This window comes from Apodemus sylvaticus, chromosome 4 (assembly GCF_947179515.1).
Source record: "Apodemus sylvaticus chromosome 4, mApoSyl1.1, whole genome shotgun sequence".
Taxonomy (NCBI): domain Eukaryota; kingdom Metazoa; phylum Chordata; class Mammalia; order Rodentia; family Muridae; genus Apodemus; species Apodemus sylvaticus.
Window position 1 is genome coordinate 80,490,592 of NC_067475.1, and position 17,836 is coordinate 80,508,427.

The 17,836-nt window shown below is 40.6% G+C and overlaps 1 pseudogene; it reads right to left on the bottom strand.

The window, feature by feature from the left end:
* Positions 1-5,156: 5,156 nt before the first annotated feature.
* Positions 5,157-17,836, bottom strand: part of LOC127683656 (cytochrome b5-like) — a 35,422-nt pseudogene continuing 22,742 nt past the window's right edge.

The following is a 17,836-nucleotide window of genomic DNA, read 5'->3' on the forward strand; positions in this document are numbered from 1 at the left end:
GGCCACAGCAAATCTGAGGCCAGCCTGGGCTTCTTGAGACCCTGTGTCAAAACAACAAACAAACAGACAAACAGATGGAAACACCAGACAGGCAAAGCAGTTACAGCTAAGTTGCAGCAAAGCAGAGACATCTGTGCTCTAGACCTCAGTGCCTGATGACACCCTTAGTCTTTGCATTGGTGAAAGCCTGTGGTCTGTTACATTCAGAAAGGATTCACCTAAGAGTCATCAGACAGGAACTACTAAGAGGGCTAAAATTAGCCCAAGATAATTTGCCTCTTGACCTATGACATTCTAGCTCTCCACAACCGCAGACATTACAATCAGTCAGTCATCCCTGGAGAATCGTTTTGAAAGTTTTTAGACTTATTATTTTATCTTATGCGTGAGTATTTTGTCTGCTCACATGTCTGAACACCAAATGCATGTTTGTACCCATGGGGCATCAGATCCTCCTGGAACTGGAGTTAGGAATAGTTGTGGACCACTCTGTAGGTGCTGGGAATAGACCTCAGAGCCTCTTCCATAGCAGCTAGTATCCTTAGCTACTGAGCCATCTCCCTAGTCCTGGAGAGGCCTCCCCACACCAAAATGTCAGTTGATCTAGCATATTGGAGATCACAGCTTCCGTGCATGGGTTTCTCTCTCAGGCTGGGGGCGGGGGGGGGGGGCTGCCGCTCCACACATCCCTATTGTCTTCTTCTGTGTCTTTTTTTTCTTTTTTCTTTCTTTCTTTTTTTTTTTTTTTTTTTGCACAGGATACTTAATTTCTTTTTCTCACCCCTATAAACTATCTTAGGAAAGAATAGTAATTACACGGAGGGAATATTGTTAGACGCTGTGCTAGGTTTGGGGGGGAGGTATATAGATAGCAGAAAGTCATGGTTTCTCTCTTTTAGAAATATGTGGCTCAAAAGCTAGAGCAAAATTCCTACATGCAAATGCACATAAGATGTAAGCATGGGCACCAGGCATCAGAACGGGACGTCGGTTTAGCTAGAAGCAAGAGCCATTACGTCTAGTAAGATTTGGGGTAGGAGCAGCTGGGTATGGTGGTGCAGTCTTTTAACCCCAGCACTGAGGAGGCAGAGGAAGGCAGATCTCTGAGTTCAAGGCCAGCCTGGTCTACATATAGAGTTCCAGGACAGTCAAGGCTACACAGAGAAACCCTATCTCAAAAGGAAAAAAAAAATAAAGATTTGGGGTAGAAAATTTAAAGGGAGGAGGTTTCCTCCCTCTGGACAGGGACCTAAAAATGATAGTAGCTTTCTCACACCAGAAAAAAAGGCAGGGGCAAAAAGACCATGTAGAGGCAGCCAATAGAACACGTACCCTGTGAGGTTTTCTTCATGGGAAAGAAACCTGTTCACATGTTTGGTGTGGACAGGATGAAGAGATGGGGATGTCGAGAGATAATAGAAATTAAATTTAAAGCACTGCTCCAGTCCCCTGGGCATAATGCCCTGCTCTGCAGGGATTGGGTGGAGGAGCACAGATATCCTAGCATGCCTGGTGTTTTATGCAAGAAGCAGGGAATTAGCCTTCTGCCTAGAGAACCCATCTTGGAGACAATCAGGTAGTTTCCCCGCTGTAATGACCTCTCCTGGGGTGCAGCATGGTGGACTGGAGCCCAGCTAGTGTGGGCTAGCCTGGAGCTCAGCTAGTGTGGGCTAGCCTGGATGAGTGCTTGGCCTCATTCCTATGCTTGGACCGTCTCGTCCTCTGTGTCCTGCTAGCCTTGCCCTGCCTCTCTGCCATCTCCACAGCACTGTCCTCCTCTCCATAAGGTCTGATCCCTCCCCCCCCCCACCATGCTTTGCTTCTTATGTGTTTTAATTTTTCACTGCCCTTGTCTTTCTATTCCTGAGCAGTAGAATCTTTGTCATTTCTTCCCACTTACCTGTACCCCTTTTCTTCCTATCACGATTCCTTGTACTTAGCAGCTGGGGTGCAGAGAGGAGGAGTCAGGAGACACACAGATGGCTGACAATGAAGCAGAACACCAGGAAAGGTGGCTGACCCCTGCCCTGTGTGGATCATCTCTGGTTTCCCTCTGTGACCTCAACTGTTCCCTAACTGACCCTGACCGATGTCCCTGTGCTCACAGGAGGATGCCTCTGCACTCATTCCATAGTTTCTAGGCAATGAGACATTCTCTTAGACAGACCCCAAGCATAAACAGTCTTCTCTAGGGGGTGTTTGCCTTTCACTATCTCATTTGTTCTCCACCAAAGTCCAAAGGACTTCTGGAAGGGAGAGGGGGGGGCCGTATTTATGTACCAGGCTGGTACCTCCTGCGTGGTCTTTTCCATGTAGGGGATGGCAAAATTGCCCACTTCCACTACTGCAAAGTATCCAGTACAGCTCTAGAAGGAACTGTCGGAGGCAGAGGCCAGCATATCCACTAGCCTCACGAAGAATCCTTTCTGACTCTCATCTCCCCACCACAACGTCCTGTGACTAATAGATAAAAACCTTTGAAGTCTATTAACTTAACAGACCACCAGCCTCCATCAATCCAAAGGCTAAGAACGTCATCAGAGAACATCCAAAGAGTATCAAAAAGCACCCCCCATCTTGCTGTAACCCTCTTTCTGATCTACCCACCAATGAACTTGCCTTTAGGACTTTCTTTGTTCTGTGAGCTATAAAACTTCATAAAACCACTTCCAAGTTGGAGCATGGATTTGGGTTAACCCAAAGCTGTGCTCCCAGGCCATGGTTATCCAAAATGGCTCCAGACCAAGCCACCTCTTATTCTGTTTAAGAGGAAGGCTGTGGCATTAGCATCAACAGTACACAGATTTAGACTACCCCAAATTCCATGTCCAACATGGTAACAGTTCGAGAATTGTTTTATAATAACAGAATGAAGAAAATTATAACCCAAGGCTCTTAAAAATATATTGATGGAACTATGAAGTAGTGGGATATAACAAAGTGGAGAAGCCTCTATTACAGATTTCAGATATCCGATGGTATTCCTGGTCTTTTGATTGCCAAAAACCTAGGGTTTATTAAGTTAATACATTCCAAAAAAGGGTTTTGTTTTTTTTTTTAAATTGTTAGGCAACGAATGTTAGGTCCAGCATAGAGGTAGGCAAAAACTGGCAATTCAGGGAGCTAAAGATAGACAAAGTTAAGTTGTAATTAGGCTCTGGACCTGTAACTTTTTAATGTCTCCACAGTAATTGAAGTTCTAACCATTTAATTGCCTGGTGGAAGGTTCAGCTGAGGGTGCAAGTTTTTCCTGGAATGTTTGTTCCCTCTGTCAGTTCTCTTGTGAGTAAAGGAAGGAATTGGATGTTCTGCAAAAGGTTAAGCTAAGAATGTAGAATATTAATTCTCTGTGCTGGGAGAATTTCCCAGACAACTGAGATTATCTCGTGTGTTCAAGAATGCTGTCTGTGGTGGGTCTTCCATGAATAGTCTGAGGGGCGCTGCTGAGGAGCTGTGGCTGAGACTAGTGAGACGGAAGAGAGCCAGGGTGCTCTCGGGCAGGGATGTCTGAAAGGTGATGAGTGCCCGGCGCAGTGGCCCCCACACCCACTCTTCTTCAACATTCCCTGAGCCTTACATGGAAGAGTGCACTGTAGATTTATCACCCAGGGATGGATAACCCTGTTCACATAGCCTGCAGTTTTACCAGTTGTTGATCTCTGCAATAATCGATATTTGTTGTAAAAAGAAGCTTGTTTGGTGAGGGAGGAGAGCTAACTTATTTGTGTGTCTAAGGATAAAGTATTTATAATACAGTGAGCAATTAATTGGTTTAGAAAGATGGCAATGGTATGTTTTCCACTGGGATCTATGACCTCTCCAGCTACAGGTTTGCAGCACCAGGCGTGAAATCCCTCCTACTGAGCAGGTTCAGTCCAGAGATCTGTTGGTTACCCAAGTACCCATAGGGCATCACTGCAGATACCTTGCCAGGATAGTCACTGTGTGCACCATGGGCTTTACAGCTAGTTAGAAGTGTGCTTGCTTGAGATCCCCACCCCACGCCCCAGGCAGCTTGTGCAAACCTTCCAGGACTATAGAGCTGTCCTTCGGAGAGAAGGCTTGCAGGTCAATTCCATCTTAATTCCTCCAATTTCTGTGCCTGAAATATGTGATGTCTTCAGGAATAGGGGCTTACATTCAAGTTCCCTGAGGTCCAAAGGGCTCCCAAAATAATAAAGGTTAATAATAAAGGCTATTTCTATTACCCTTGACTGCTTCCTACAACTTGATTTACTTTTTGGTTTTATGGAAGGTCACAGTTAAGAGCACGCTTTGAGTTTCAAAGGAAACTTTGAACTTAAAAACAGTGTTGAAACTTTGAAAGATTATGGGGACGAAATAAATTTTGAATTATAAGATGGTCACAAGTCTATGTGGACCAGGAAGTGGCATATGGTGGCTAGTGTGGGAAATGTCCCCTAGTGGATCGCATATTTAAATCCATGGTTCACAGTTTTGTGCCTCTTTTGGGAAGGTTATGGAATCTTTAGGAAGCATAATCTTGTTGGAGAAAATAAGTCATTAGGGGCAGACTTGGAGGGTTTGTTTTGTTTTATTGTTTTGTTTTTGGTTTGGGGGGTATTTTTTGTTGTTTTATTTTGTTTTGCTTTTGCTCTGTGTAACCATGGCTGTCCTAGAACTCTGTAGACCAGGCTGCCTTCTAATTCATGGAGATCTGCCTGTCTCTGCCTCCCTAGTGTTGGGGTTAAAGGTGTGTGCTACCACTGCCCTGCTAACTTCCAGGGTTCTTAACGTCACCCCATGTCCAGTTCATACTCCTGCTTCTTACCTGTGGGTAGAAATGTTCCCTCTTAGTTTCCTGCTTTAGACACCCGCTTCTGTGCTTCCCTTCCCTTCCAGACTGTGTATAACTGCAAGCCCAGGTGAGCCCTTCCCTGTATGACTTACTTTTGTTTGTGGTAATTCTTTACAGCAACAGAAAGTAACTAATGCAGGGATCTTGTTTTATTCTTCTACATGTGACTATTCAGTTTCCCAAGCATCCATTGTTGATGAAGCTATTTTCCAATGTATTCATTTGATATATTTGTCAAAAAAAATTGGGTATAGGTCTTCTGTTTTATTCCATTGGTCTACATTCCTACATTCCTGATTCTAATTACTGCCGAAGTGGCTGGGATCACTCAGTTGGTTCACCAATTAGAATTAAACTTGATAGTAGTAATCAGAGTTTCCAAAGGTTTAGTTAGCTTTGGTCTGTTGTCTCGATGGAACACTCCAATGATGTACATTTTGGACAGTTCTCGTACATCAGTAGAGTGAGTGGCCGACTTCCTCAAAGTTCTCAGTAGCATCTCCCCCAGCTTGTTCTCTTAGGACTTCTTCCCCACCAGGATGCTCTTGCAGAAACTTGGTCAGATCATACACCCTGTGGTGCAGCATCACCTAGCTCCTCTTGCTAACTCTGTACTTCTGAATCTCTTCCAGGGTGTAGCACTTCACATCCTGTCTGCATGCCTGGCCATCTCAGAAAAGCAAGCCTCCTGGGCCCAGCAACACAGCCATGCAGGGTGGTGCACTGTTTGCCAAGGTTTCCTATGCAGGAAATCATGTACCCTTTCATTTTCTTCTCTTGTTTTCTTGCTCTAGCTAAACAGTCAAGCATAGTACTGAGTATATTGAAAAAGAAACGAGACACTTCTGTCATGTGTGGAAATGCTTTGAGTTTTTCTCTAGTTAGCATAATACTGATGGTAACTTTGTTACAGTCTTTGTGGAGATAAGTTCCTCCTATTCCAAGTCTCTTTTCGGGGCTTTCATGATGAAGGGGTTTTATCAAAAGCCTTCTTCAGTTATTGAAATTTTCATGTGCTTTTGTTCTTGCGTCTATTTATTCTTATTTATTATCTGTTATCACAATAATGTAATAATAATTACAGTTGTTGATGTATGTCTTAGTTAGGGTTTCATTGCTGTGAACAGATACAATGACCAAGTCAACTCTTATAGGGGCAACATTTAATTGGGGCTGGCTTACAGGTCCAGAGATTCAGTCCATTATCATCAAAGTGGGAGCATGGTGATGTCTAAGCAGGTATGGTGCTGGAGGAGCTGAGAGTTCTACATCTTGATCTGAAGGCACCCAGGAGAAGATTGTCTCATGGGCAGCTAGAAGGAATGTCTCAAAGCCCACCCCCCACAGTGACACACCAATAAGACTACACCTACTCCAACAAGGCCACACCTCCTAATAGTGCCACTCCCTGGGCCAAGGATTATCCTTGCATCATTGGAATTAAGTCACCTTGATCATGCTTATAAACTTTACATGTTTTCTTAAATTCAACTCTCAAGTATTCTATTGTAATGTTTTTGATCTGCGTGCATGCGTGTCCTTATCTGGTTTGGGTATCAGGATCATAAAAATAGCTTGGCAATACTCCCTTCTGTTCTATTTAATTAATTAATTTGTCAACATTTTGAGGAGCATTTGTACTGATATTTCTCTAAAAATCTGTTACAATATGACAGATAATCAGTATTAACCTAGACTTTTCACTTTTTAGGGTTTTTGTTGTTTTTGTTTTGTTTGTTTTTGTTTTTGCTACAGTCTTGTCCCTTGTTATAGGTCTACTCAATTTGTGTATCTCATTTTGGTTTAATTTTGGAAGTTTATTCAGTTTTTTGGAGACTAACCAATTTAGTATATGTGCTGAAGAAGCAAGCATGAGACTAAACAGTTTAAGACTTCCATGTTAAGATATTTCCTAATGATTTTCTGAATTTCATTTGCATCTATTTTAATACCTACTTTTCCTCTTTTATTTATTTGTTTATTTATTTTGCCGAGTTTGGCTAAAGATTTGTTAAAGAACGAATTGTTTGTTTCATCGATACCTTTTTTCCATCACCATTTATTAATGTCTTATTTGATCTTAATTGGCCTACTGATTTTGAGTTCAGCTTGCTCTTGTTTTGAAAAGCCCCAGGTTGCATGTTTAAGAAATTTATCAAGGCTTTCTCTGATATTTTAATGCAGGCAATTGTAGTTACAGATTTTCTACTGAGGATCGCATTCATTATATTACATAGGTTTTAATATTGTGTCTTGATTTTATTCTAGAGATGTATTAATTTCCTTTTTAATTTTTTCAGTAAGCCATTCATCACTCAATACTGTATTGCTTAATTTCTGTGAGTTTCTGTATGTTCTACAGTTTCTATTGCTGTTGATTTCTATTATTATGCTATTGTATAAAATACAAGAATAATTTCAATTTTTCTATAGTTCTATGCTTGTTATGTGTCCTATTTTATAACCCATTTTAGAGAAATTCTATGTATGTACTGCTGAGGACACTGTATATTCTGCAGTGTTTAGATGGAATGCTCTGTATGTATCTGTTAGATCCATTTTTTCTATGGTATCATTTAAATCCTATGTTTTTGTTTCTAAATTTTGTTAGGATGGTACTTGTATTGGTTAGTTTTTTGTCAACTTGACACAAATTAGGGTTGCATGGGAAGAAGGAACTCAATAGTCGAATTGCTTCCATCAGATTGGACTGTTGGCATGTCTGGGGCATTTTCTTGATTAATGATTGATGTGGGAGGGCCCAGCCCATTGAAGGTGCTTCCACCCTTGGGAAGGTTCTCTGGGTTATATAAGAAAGGAAGCTGATACCCAAATCATAATGGCCAAGATGCGGTGTGGTGGGAATACAGACTGTTGCCCTCACTATGGGAATCAGTTTGAAAGTTCCTCAGAAGGTTGAAAATCACTCTAGGCATATTCCCCAAGACTCCATATCTTCCTACAGAGATACTTGCTCATCTCTGTTCATTCCTGCCATGTTCACCGTCATCAGGGGGTGGAAGCCGCTTAGATTTCCATAAACTGATAAAAAGGTAATGACAACAATGCATATTCACACAATGGAACATTCAGTCATTAAAAAAAGTCTGAAATTGGCCGGGCAGTGGTGGCTCACGCCTGTAATCCCAGCACTCTGGGAGGCAGAGGCAGGTGGATTTCTGAGTTCGAGGCCAGCCTGGTCTACAGAGTGAGTTCCAGGACAGCCAGGGCTATACAGAGAAACCCTGTCTCTAAAAATAAAAAATAAAAAATAAAAAAATCTGAAATTAGCCTATATCAGAGCATCTTTATTCCAGAACATGACAATTAACACAGTGGCCCACAACAGGTCAATAACATACAAAACAAAAAAAGGCAATTTAGATTTCTCAAGTCTGAATGGGAAGCCTGTATCACACTCTTCCCCTCAAGGCTCAAAGATATTTGCAGAAGAAGGGTGGAAAATCTGTAAGAGCCAAGGGTGGTAGATGACTTTAAGGAAACAGTTTTCCAGTCACAACAAGGCAGATGTACATATGAACTCACAGAGAGTGTGGCAGCATGCACAAGGCCTGATAGAGAAAGGGCAGTAGGCATGGAGTCACGCTCCCAGCTGAGGCACGATTGGCATTTGAGGGCTGCTGGGAGAGGAAGAGCCAGTTTTCTTCAATGGTGTGACAACTCATGTATTGACCACACTCCAGGATAAACTGGATTCAATTATTTTCAAAGATAGAGGAGAGAGAGAGAGAGAGAGAGAGAGAGAGAGAGAGAGAGAGAGAGAGAGAGAGAGAGAGAGAGCTGAACCAGGAAGTAGTATTACTCCTTGGTCTCAACTTCAGTTTCTGCCTCCAGGTTCCTCCCTTGGCTTCTTTCAATGATGGATCTGTAAGCCAAATAACCCTTCCCTTCCCAAGGTGTCCTGTGATTGTGGTGTTTATCACAGCAATAGAAAGCAGACAGGTTTTTGAGGTCAGGCAATATTCTTCTGTTGGGTTAATCTATGGTTTTATATCTAGTATTAGTTTTATGAAACAAAGTACACCCACACCAGTACATATATGTTTAAAGTATTTGTTTATTATTTTCTGTGTGTGCCACAGCCTGTGTGGAGGTCAGGGGACAACTCTTAGGTTTGGTTCTTTCCTGTCATCTTGTGGGATCAAATGATAGAGCTCAGGTCATGAGGCCTGCAGTCCAGCATTTCTACCCCTGAGCCATTCAGCAGGCCCTGAAAGCTTAGAATTGTGATGCTTTCTTGATGCGTTGTTTTCTTTTTTTTCTGCAAGAGTCAACACAATTATTTTACCATAACATGTGAACAATGAATATAATTTTTAGAGTTAAAATGCAGGGAAAGGTGAAAAGAAGCTGAGACACAAAGATCCTGGCAGCAAAACGAAAGCACAATGAAGAGAAAGGAAGGAAGAGAACAGACAGCTCAAAGGCCAAACATCTGGAAGTGTGTCTGAGAACAACTGGATGGAATGTGTCAGTCAAAGGCACAACTATTAGTCCTATAATGATCATGAATAAACATCTGGAAGTGTGGCCAAACATCTGGAAGTGTGTCTGAGAACAACTGGATGGAATGTGTCAGTCAAAGGCACAACTATTAGTCCTATAATGATCATGAATAAAGAAGTTAATGTCAGAAACTGTGGAGCCTTGAGATTTCCTCTCACTTGCAACCTAACAAGTTGCCTTAACTGGCATCTTGTAAGAAGCTGTAGAAGCATTGTTTTCTTTCTTTCTCTCTTTCTCTCTTTCTCTCTTTCTTTCTTTCTTTCTTTCTTTCTTTCTTTCTTTCTTTCTTTCTTTCTTTCTTTGGAAAAGCATGTTCTTTTATTGAAAAAGTAGGAAGTAAAAGCATTTTATGATAAAATTGAAGATTTATATGGAAAATATTTCTGATAAGATAGAAGAGATATATAGAAAAACACATTAAAATTGACAATTTTCATGGAGAAATTAATGAGTAAAGTGGTAGACATAAAAACATTAATAATAATAAAATAATTAAAAATAATAAAATATTAATATTATATAATTTATATTATGTAATATATAATATAATATATAATGTATAATATATAATGTTATATAATAATAAAATATTAATATTAATTAATATAATATTAAAATAATAAAAAATTAATTGGAAAAATGAAATAGAAACATTTTGTGATAGAATTGAAGATTGACGTGAAAAATATTTCTGATAAAATTGTAGAAAAATGTAGAAAAACATGTTAAAATTGAAGATTATCATGGAAAATTTTATATAGATATAATAAAGGTAGGTATAAAAGTATTCCTAAGTTGATTGAAAGTGAAATTATAAACATTTTCTGATAAAGTTGAAGATTTACATGGAAAATATTTCTGATAAAATTGAAGACATGTATAGAAAAACATGTCAAAATTGACTATTTCATGGAAATTATACAGATAAAATGGTAGGCATAAAATACTTCTAAGTTGATTCAAAGTGGAATTATATCAAGAAATAAATAAACACATTAAAATTGACTATTTCATGGAAAATTATACAGATAAAATGGTAGATACAAAAAACCTTTCTAAATTAATTGAAGGTGGAATTAAAAACATTTTGTGATAAAATCAGAGATTTATGTGGAAAACATTTCTGATAAAATAGAATAAATATGTAGAAAAACATGTTAAAATTGCAGATTATCATGAAAAATAATGCAGATAAAATGGTAGACATAAAAAAACATAGCTAAATTAATTGAAAGAGGAATTACAAACATTTTCTGATAAAATTGAAGATTTACAAGAAAAATATTTCTGTTAGTCTCTGTCTTTTTTGGGGGGAATTGAGTCCATTGATGTTAAGAGATATTAAGGAATAGTGATTGCTGTTTCCTGTTATGTTTGATGTTATTTTTATGTTTGTGTGGGTATCTTCTTTTGGGTTTATTGGAAGAAGATTACTTTCTTGCTTTTTCTAGGGTGTAGTTTCCCTTGTGTTGGCGTTTTCCATCTATTATCCTTTGTAGGGCTGGATTTGTGGACAGATATTGTATAAATTTGGTTTTATCATGGAATATCTTGGTTTCTCCATCTATGGTGATTAAGAGTTTTGCTGGGTATAGTAGTTTGAGCTGGCATTTGTATTCTCTTAGGGTCTGTATGAGATCTGCCCAGGGTCTTTTAGCTTTCATCTCTGGTGAGAAGTCTGGTATAATTCTGATAGGTCTGCCTTTATAGGTTACTTGCCCCTTTTCTCTTACCACTTTTAATATTCTTTTTTTGTTTAGTGCATTTGGTATTCTGATTATTATGTGCTGGGAGGACTTTCTGGTCTGGTCCAATCTGTTTGGAGTTCTAAAGGCTTCTTGTATGTTCATAGGCATCTCTTTCTTTAGGTTAGGGAAGTTTTCTTCTATAATTTTGTTGAAGATATTTACTGGCCCTTTAAGTTGGAAATCTTCGCTCTCTTCTATACCTATAATCCTTAGGTTTGGTCTTCTCATTGAGTCCTGGATTTCCTGGATATTTTGGGTTACCAGCTTTTTGCATTTTGCATTTTCTTTGACTGTTGAGCCAATGTTTTCTATGGTATCTTCAGCACCTGAGATTCTTTCTTTTATCTCTTGTATTCTGTTGGTGATGCTTGCATCTATGACTCCTGAATTCTTTCCAAGGTTTTCACTCTCCAGAGTTTTCTCCCTTTGTGATTTCTTTATTGTTTCTACTTTCACTTTTAGATCCTGGATGGTTTTGTTCAGTTCCTTTACTTGATTGTTTGTATTTTCCTGTAATTCTTTAAGGGATTTTTGTGTTTCCTCTTTAAGGACTTTTACCTGTTGACCCATGGTCTCCTGTATTTCTTTAAGGGAGTTATTTAAGTCCTTCTTGAAGTCCTCTATCAGCATCATGAAATACGATTTTAAATCCAACTCTTGCTTTTCTGGTGTGTTGGGGGTATCTGGGACTTGCTGTGGTGGGAGAACTGGGTTCTGATGTTGCCAAGTAGCTTTAGTTTCTGTTGGTAGGGTTCTTGTGCTTGCCTTTTGCCATCTGGTTATCTCTGGTGCTAGTTGGTCTTGCTGTCTCTGGCTGGAGCTTGTTCCTCCTGTGGTCCTATAAGCCTGTGTCTGTACTCTTGGGAGACCAACTCTCTTCTGGCAGGGTTTGTGCACAGAAGGCTGTGGATCCGCCTGGCTCCCTGGTCCAAATGGCAGCCTGAAGACCTCTGTCCCAGCTGCTCCACTGATAGTATGCCCTGTGCACTTCTATCTGTTCTCCTCCAGAGAGGAGGTGGAGATCTCACCTCTGCACCCAGGAGTGAAAGCACTGCTGGGAGATCACTCTCTCCTGCCAGGCTGTGCACAGAAGGCTGTGGAGTTGCCTGGCTCCCTAGTGCAAAACTGATGCATTGTTTTCTTAATCAGCTTGAAGTGACTTTAGCTTTTCTGATGGGTCTTGGTTCAAAGCCCATTTTGTCAAGTTTTGGGGCAATGACCACTCCTTGCTCACTGGTTCCTTTTGCTTGGAATATGTTTCTATCCTCACACTAAGGTGATGTCTGCATTTGATAGTGAAATGTATTCCTTAGCAACACCTAATGGAAGTCTTTATTATTATTATTATTATTATTATTTACTTTGCCAGAATGTACCTCCTTTTTAAAAAACTTTTTATTGATGCTCTGTGAGTCTCACAGTGTGCAACCCAGCCCCACTCATCTCCCCTTCCCCTCCTCCACACACACACAAACAACAACAGCAAGAATCACAGAAAACATCTCATCATCTCATCATGGCAGCTATATTATGTCACAGTGAGTCTGCCCTATGTATATCCCTCTGTCCACACCTCTTTACTTGCAAATGTTCAGTGTAATGAGTCATCAGTCTGGTTCGAGATCTCTGACTTCTGTGACACCATCAGTGTTGGACCCTCAGGACCCCTCCTGGTCGTCCTGTCATGAAGATCCTCAGGGCTGGCCCTTTTACACCCCTTTCAAACCTCCCAACTGTTCACAGATTATATAGATTTTGGGGTGGGCCAGTTCAGAGCCGGGCATCAAGCTGGATGAACGCAGGACTGGCATCTGCTCTGCCCCTGACCATAATACCAACAACAAGGGGTCTTTTTGCCCATTGCTGGGGGGGGGTTCCTTTTTAACAGAAATTTTAGTTGATTTTATTTAAAACTGCACTAAGTGCTAAATGTCCACCTTTACAAAAAACAAATATGGCAATGTTAACACACTAGAACAAACACACTTCTGAAAGCCATTGCTTTTCTGTTTGGGGCAGTTTAAAGTTTTTCTTTTGTCACTAAAACAAGCATATACCTTCCCAGGGCCTCAGAATAGGCCATCTTTTAAAACAAAGGCAATGACTCACAAAAGACTAAGAATAGAATATGTAACTAGTTGACAAAACCCTAATAAGATTTACTAAAATCCGTCACATCGACAGCACATCTGAAGTGCTCTTGTATAAAATATCGAATGAAGAAAGGAATTTCTCAATGTCGAAAAAAGTGAGTTTGTTCACAGACAATCTGACAAGTTACCATAAGAAGTGTTTTCTGTGATATAAGGAAAAACATGCAACATTACTCTTCCTGAGCCCTTCTAATTCAAGACTTTCCACTCAATAAAATAGCTGAGGCTCTGAAGCTGAGAAAATGTACTTGAGCACAGTGTATGCAACTTAATATTTTGGTTCTTGTTCTTGTTCTAATTATTATTATTGTTGTTGTTGTTGTTATTATTATTATTTCTTATTCTCCCCTTTGCCCTGAATCATCAGAAGATTTTACTGAACTCACAACTAACTTGCCTCCTCAGTGTGCACTCAGATGCGAGGACACTTCTCTGTAGAGGAATTTTAAGCTCCTCCATTCTCCACTGTCTCTAGATCCCAAGTTTACATGACTGATCCCTCCAGCACCCTCTGCTGTTGCCCCCTGGGGTGTTCTCAGTTGTGATTTGTGGGCTGGTTGAGAGAGGGAGCCTCTGAGGAGGCTGTGAGTCATGCAATCTCTGAAAGTCAGGTATCTGTGGCCCCAGATGAGCTTGGGGTGAACTGTTGCTGCTGCTCTATGACCGGCCAAGGAGATGAAGTAACCAAGAGTTGTTTTTTGCTTTTCAATTATTTTTTTCTTTATTTTACTTTTTATTGGATATTTTATTTATTTACATTTCAAATGTTATCCCCTTTCCAAGTTTCCCCTCCTCAAACCCCCATCTCATCCCCCTCCCCCTGCTTCTATGATGGTGTCTCCCCCTCCCCCTCCCTCCATTCCCACCACCCTGCCCTGGCATTCCTCTACACTGGGTCATTGAGCCTTCACAGGACTGGTAGCCTCTTCTCCCATTGATGCTTTGTTAACACAGTTTGGTAAGATTTCTGGGATGTGACCTGTAATTGATCCATGGATCTCAGTGGCAGCTGCTTCCCTTATTACTAAAGAGGCTTGTTCACCAGGCTATGTGTGACGTGCAGATGAGATTTGGTGCATTTTTCAATAGACCCTGGATGAAGGGAAATGGCTCAGATTCATGAACATTGCGAGCTGCCCCGGGTATTCTTCACTCTGAGTTAAGGCTTTCTCATCCACCAGGTTCCTCGTTCAGAGGAATACTTCTTGCCTTATCTGCTTGATCGTGATGTCATTGACATGGTAATGCTCCTTCAGACTTCAGTGCGAAGCAGATGCTGTCTCTATGATACAGAAAGTCCTGTGAGATGTAGACCTTCCACACACACAGAAACCACTCTATCCTGCAAGTGGGCGGGGGGGTCCTAAAACATGGCGCTGAATCCAAAGGCCTTCAGAATGAGTATCTCCACCCTGTAGTCTCGGCAATCTGGCAGTGCTACCAGGGGGCAAGGGGTGTGGTGGGAGCAATGGTTCATGATCTGGGACTTTGTGCTTTTCCACAAAGGTCATTCTTTGTCAAACTTTGTAATTCTGAATCAAAGGGCAAAGCAGCCAGCTGAGAAGCTAGGGCAACTCCCATGAGTCTGTGAATCTGTGTGCATTGGGCCCAACATGTATGCATATGATCCCAAAATAAGTGTGTCAACAAACTACAGCTCTGGTGACGGCTGCCTGTCTTCTCAGGGGGTGCGGCTTCACAACCCTTTACTGCTGCTGAAAAACTGTCAGCTTGTCTTGTGTTGCTGGTGTAGGATGATGCAGCTGCCCTGACCCCTGACGGTGAGGAGGGTATGTGTTGTGTCGGGGCGGGGTTATTATCACTCAGGGTAGCATGGCTAATGGCTGCTGACTCAATCTCTAGCTTCTTCAGCCATTACTGGCCATTCCCAAACTACCTTAAGATAACACATACACGTTCTTGCGCATGTGCGCGCGCACACACACACAAAACACAAACGCATACACACATCATTAGCATCCAAAACAAAACCCCTAAGCTCTGAGCTGAGTCCCATGATCTCCTGTCCCACCGTCTTCCTTTCTGTCCAGTCTGTGTCTTTTGATTGGGAAACTGCTGAGTGAGAATAGCAATGTTTACAAGTTTGGGGAAAGTAGTTACTAAGTTCTGGCCTTTAAACCATGTTGCAGCGTTTGTGCTTTTGCGTTCTCCATTTGTTCATCACTGTTTTCTTCTGCTATACGTTAATCACGCCCAATGATGGGCTTCATGGGACCTCTCACACCTCTGCAGACTATATGTAGTTCACATGCATCCCGAGTGGTACTCTCTTCCCTACATTTCTGCAACTGAGCTTCCCTTCCCACCTAACCCTTCCCTACTTTCATGCCTTTTATATTTTAATATAAATCAATGAATTTTTATTACGGTCACATAAAGGAGGATGGGCAAGGGTTTGTTTTTAGAAGCAGCTGTACTTTACCAGTGTCACACTAAAGGGAAAATAAAAGTTTCTCCTCCTATCAACCATTAAGTGCATCCAAACCCTCAGGAAGGTTAAGACCCAATTGGACCTCACACTTTCCATGCAGTCTATTGATCATCCCATTCTTGAACAGATCTGTAATATAATCACCACTGTTTTGAGTTCAAGAGTTCAACAGCCCTGTCATACGTGAAAGGTGGAGTTCCAGAGCACCTTCCCTCTTATGGGTTTAAATCGTTTCTGATCCTCCTTCAGTGCTAGTCCAATTAGATTCATGGTATAGACTCACATCGATGTCCTCAATCCATTTAGAGGTTGAGTTTTGTGCAGGATGAGAGATAAGATTTGAGTTTTGTTCTAATTGTAGCTGTCCACGTTGGCCAGACCCATTTGTTGAAGATACTGTCTTTGCTCCATTGTGTATTGTTATCTTCTTTTTCAAAAATCAGGTCGCAGTAGGAACATGGGCTTATATGTGAGTTCTCAGTTGTGTCCCATGGATCAATGAATCTATTTTCATACCAGTGCCATGATATTTTTATTACTATAACTCCGCAGTGTAACTTGAAATCTGAATTTTTGGTGAAATCTATGGATTTGCTGTTTAGAATTGTTTGGGCGATCCTGTGGATTCCATGTTTCCAGATGGAATTTAGGAATTTTTTTTTTTGGTGGGGATTGGGTTAAATAAGTAGATTGTTTTTGGTAGGTCACCCATTTTTACATTTCATGGTCCTACAATCTATGAATGAGGTAGGTCTTTCCATATTCTTATATCTCACTTGATTTCTTTCTTCAATGTCCTAAAGTTCTTATTTTACATGTCTTTCACTTCCTTGGTTAGATTTATTCAAAGATATTTTGAGACTGTTATTAATGGTATTGCTTCTCTGATTTCTTTCTCAGTATGTTTTTCTTTTGGATACAGGAAGGTTACTGACTCTTGGGCGGTAATTTTGAGTCCTGCTATATTGCTGAATGTGTTTATCAGCTATAGGAGTTTCTGGTTGCTGTCTTTAAGGTGTTTTATGTATAGAATCATATCATCTTCAAATAAAGATATTTTGACTTTTTTCCTTTCCTTTTTTTAATCTTCTTTGTCTGCTAAACTTCTTTTATTGCTGTACATAAAATCTTCAAGCAGTGCAGGCTGAGGAAACATTGTGGAAGACGGAACAAACAGATTGTTAGTTCCAAAGGATAAGGAAGTCTGCAGTGGGGGCTCCTAAAAATGACAGCTACACACACTAAACTTCAACAATAGGGCTGCCAAAGCAATATCCTAAGAATGATAACATTTCTATAATAGAAATGCTAATATAGAAATGGCAAATTTCATGGGATGCCACCTCTAGAAGAGCTACCAGCAATTAACAACTACACACAGAGAGGGAGAATTATCACACACCAAGTGGTCAGACCTAAAGACCAATATGTACACCAAACAATACTAAACAGACTCCACTGATTTTGTGTGTGTGTGTGTGTGTGTGTGCGCGCATGTGCGCACACACACACACACACACACAACCCATGAAGGCATTGTAAAAATAAGAACAAACAACACTCCCCCAAAAAATGGACAGGGGAAACTAATAAAAATTTTGTTGTCGAATTGCCCGAGCTAGTACCTCAAGTACAATATTGAAAAGATAAGGAGAAAGGGGGCAGCCTTGTCTGGTCCCTGATTTCAGTGGGATTGCTTCAAGTTTCTCTCCATTTAGTTTGATGCTGGCTACCGGTTTGCTGTATATTGCTTTTACTATGTTTAGGTATGGGCCTTGAATTCCTGTTCTCTCCAAGACTTTAAGCATGAAAGGATGCTGAATTTTGTCAAATGCTTTTTCAGCATCCAATGAAATGACCATGTGGTTTTGTTCTTTGAGTTTGTTTATGTAGTGGATTGTATTGATGGATTTCCGTATATTGAACCAACCCTGCATTCCCGGGATAAAGCCTACTTGATCATGGTGGATGATTGTTTTGATGTATTCTTGGATTCGGTTGGCAAGAATTTTATTGAGTATTTTTGCATCGATGTTCATAAGGGAAATTGGTCTGAAGTTCTCTTTCTTTGTTGGATCTTTGTGTGGCTTTGGTATCGGCGTAATTGTGGCTTCATAGAAGGAATTGGGTAGTTTTC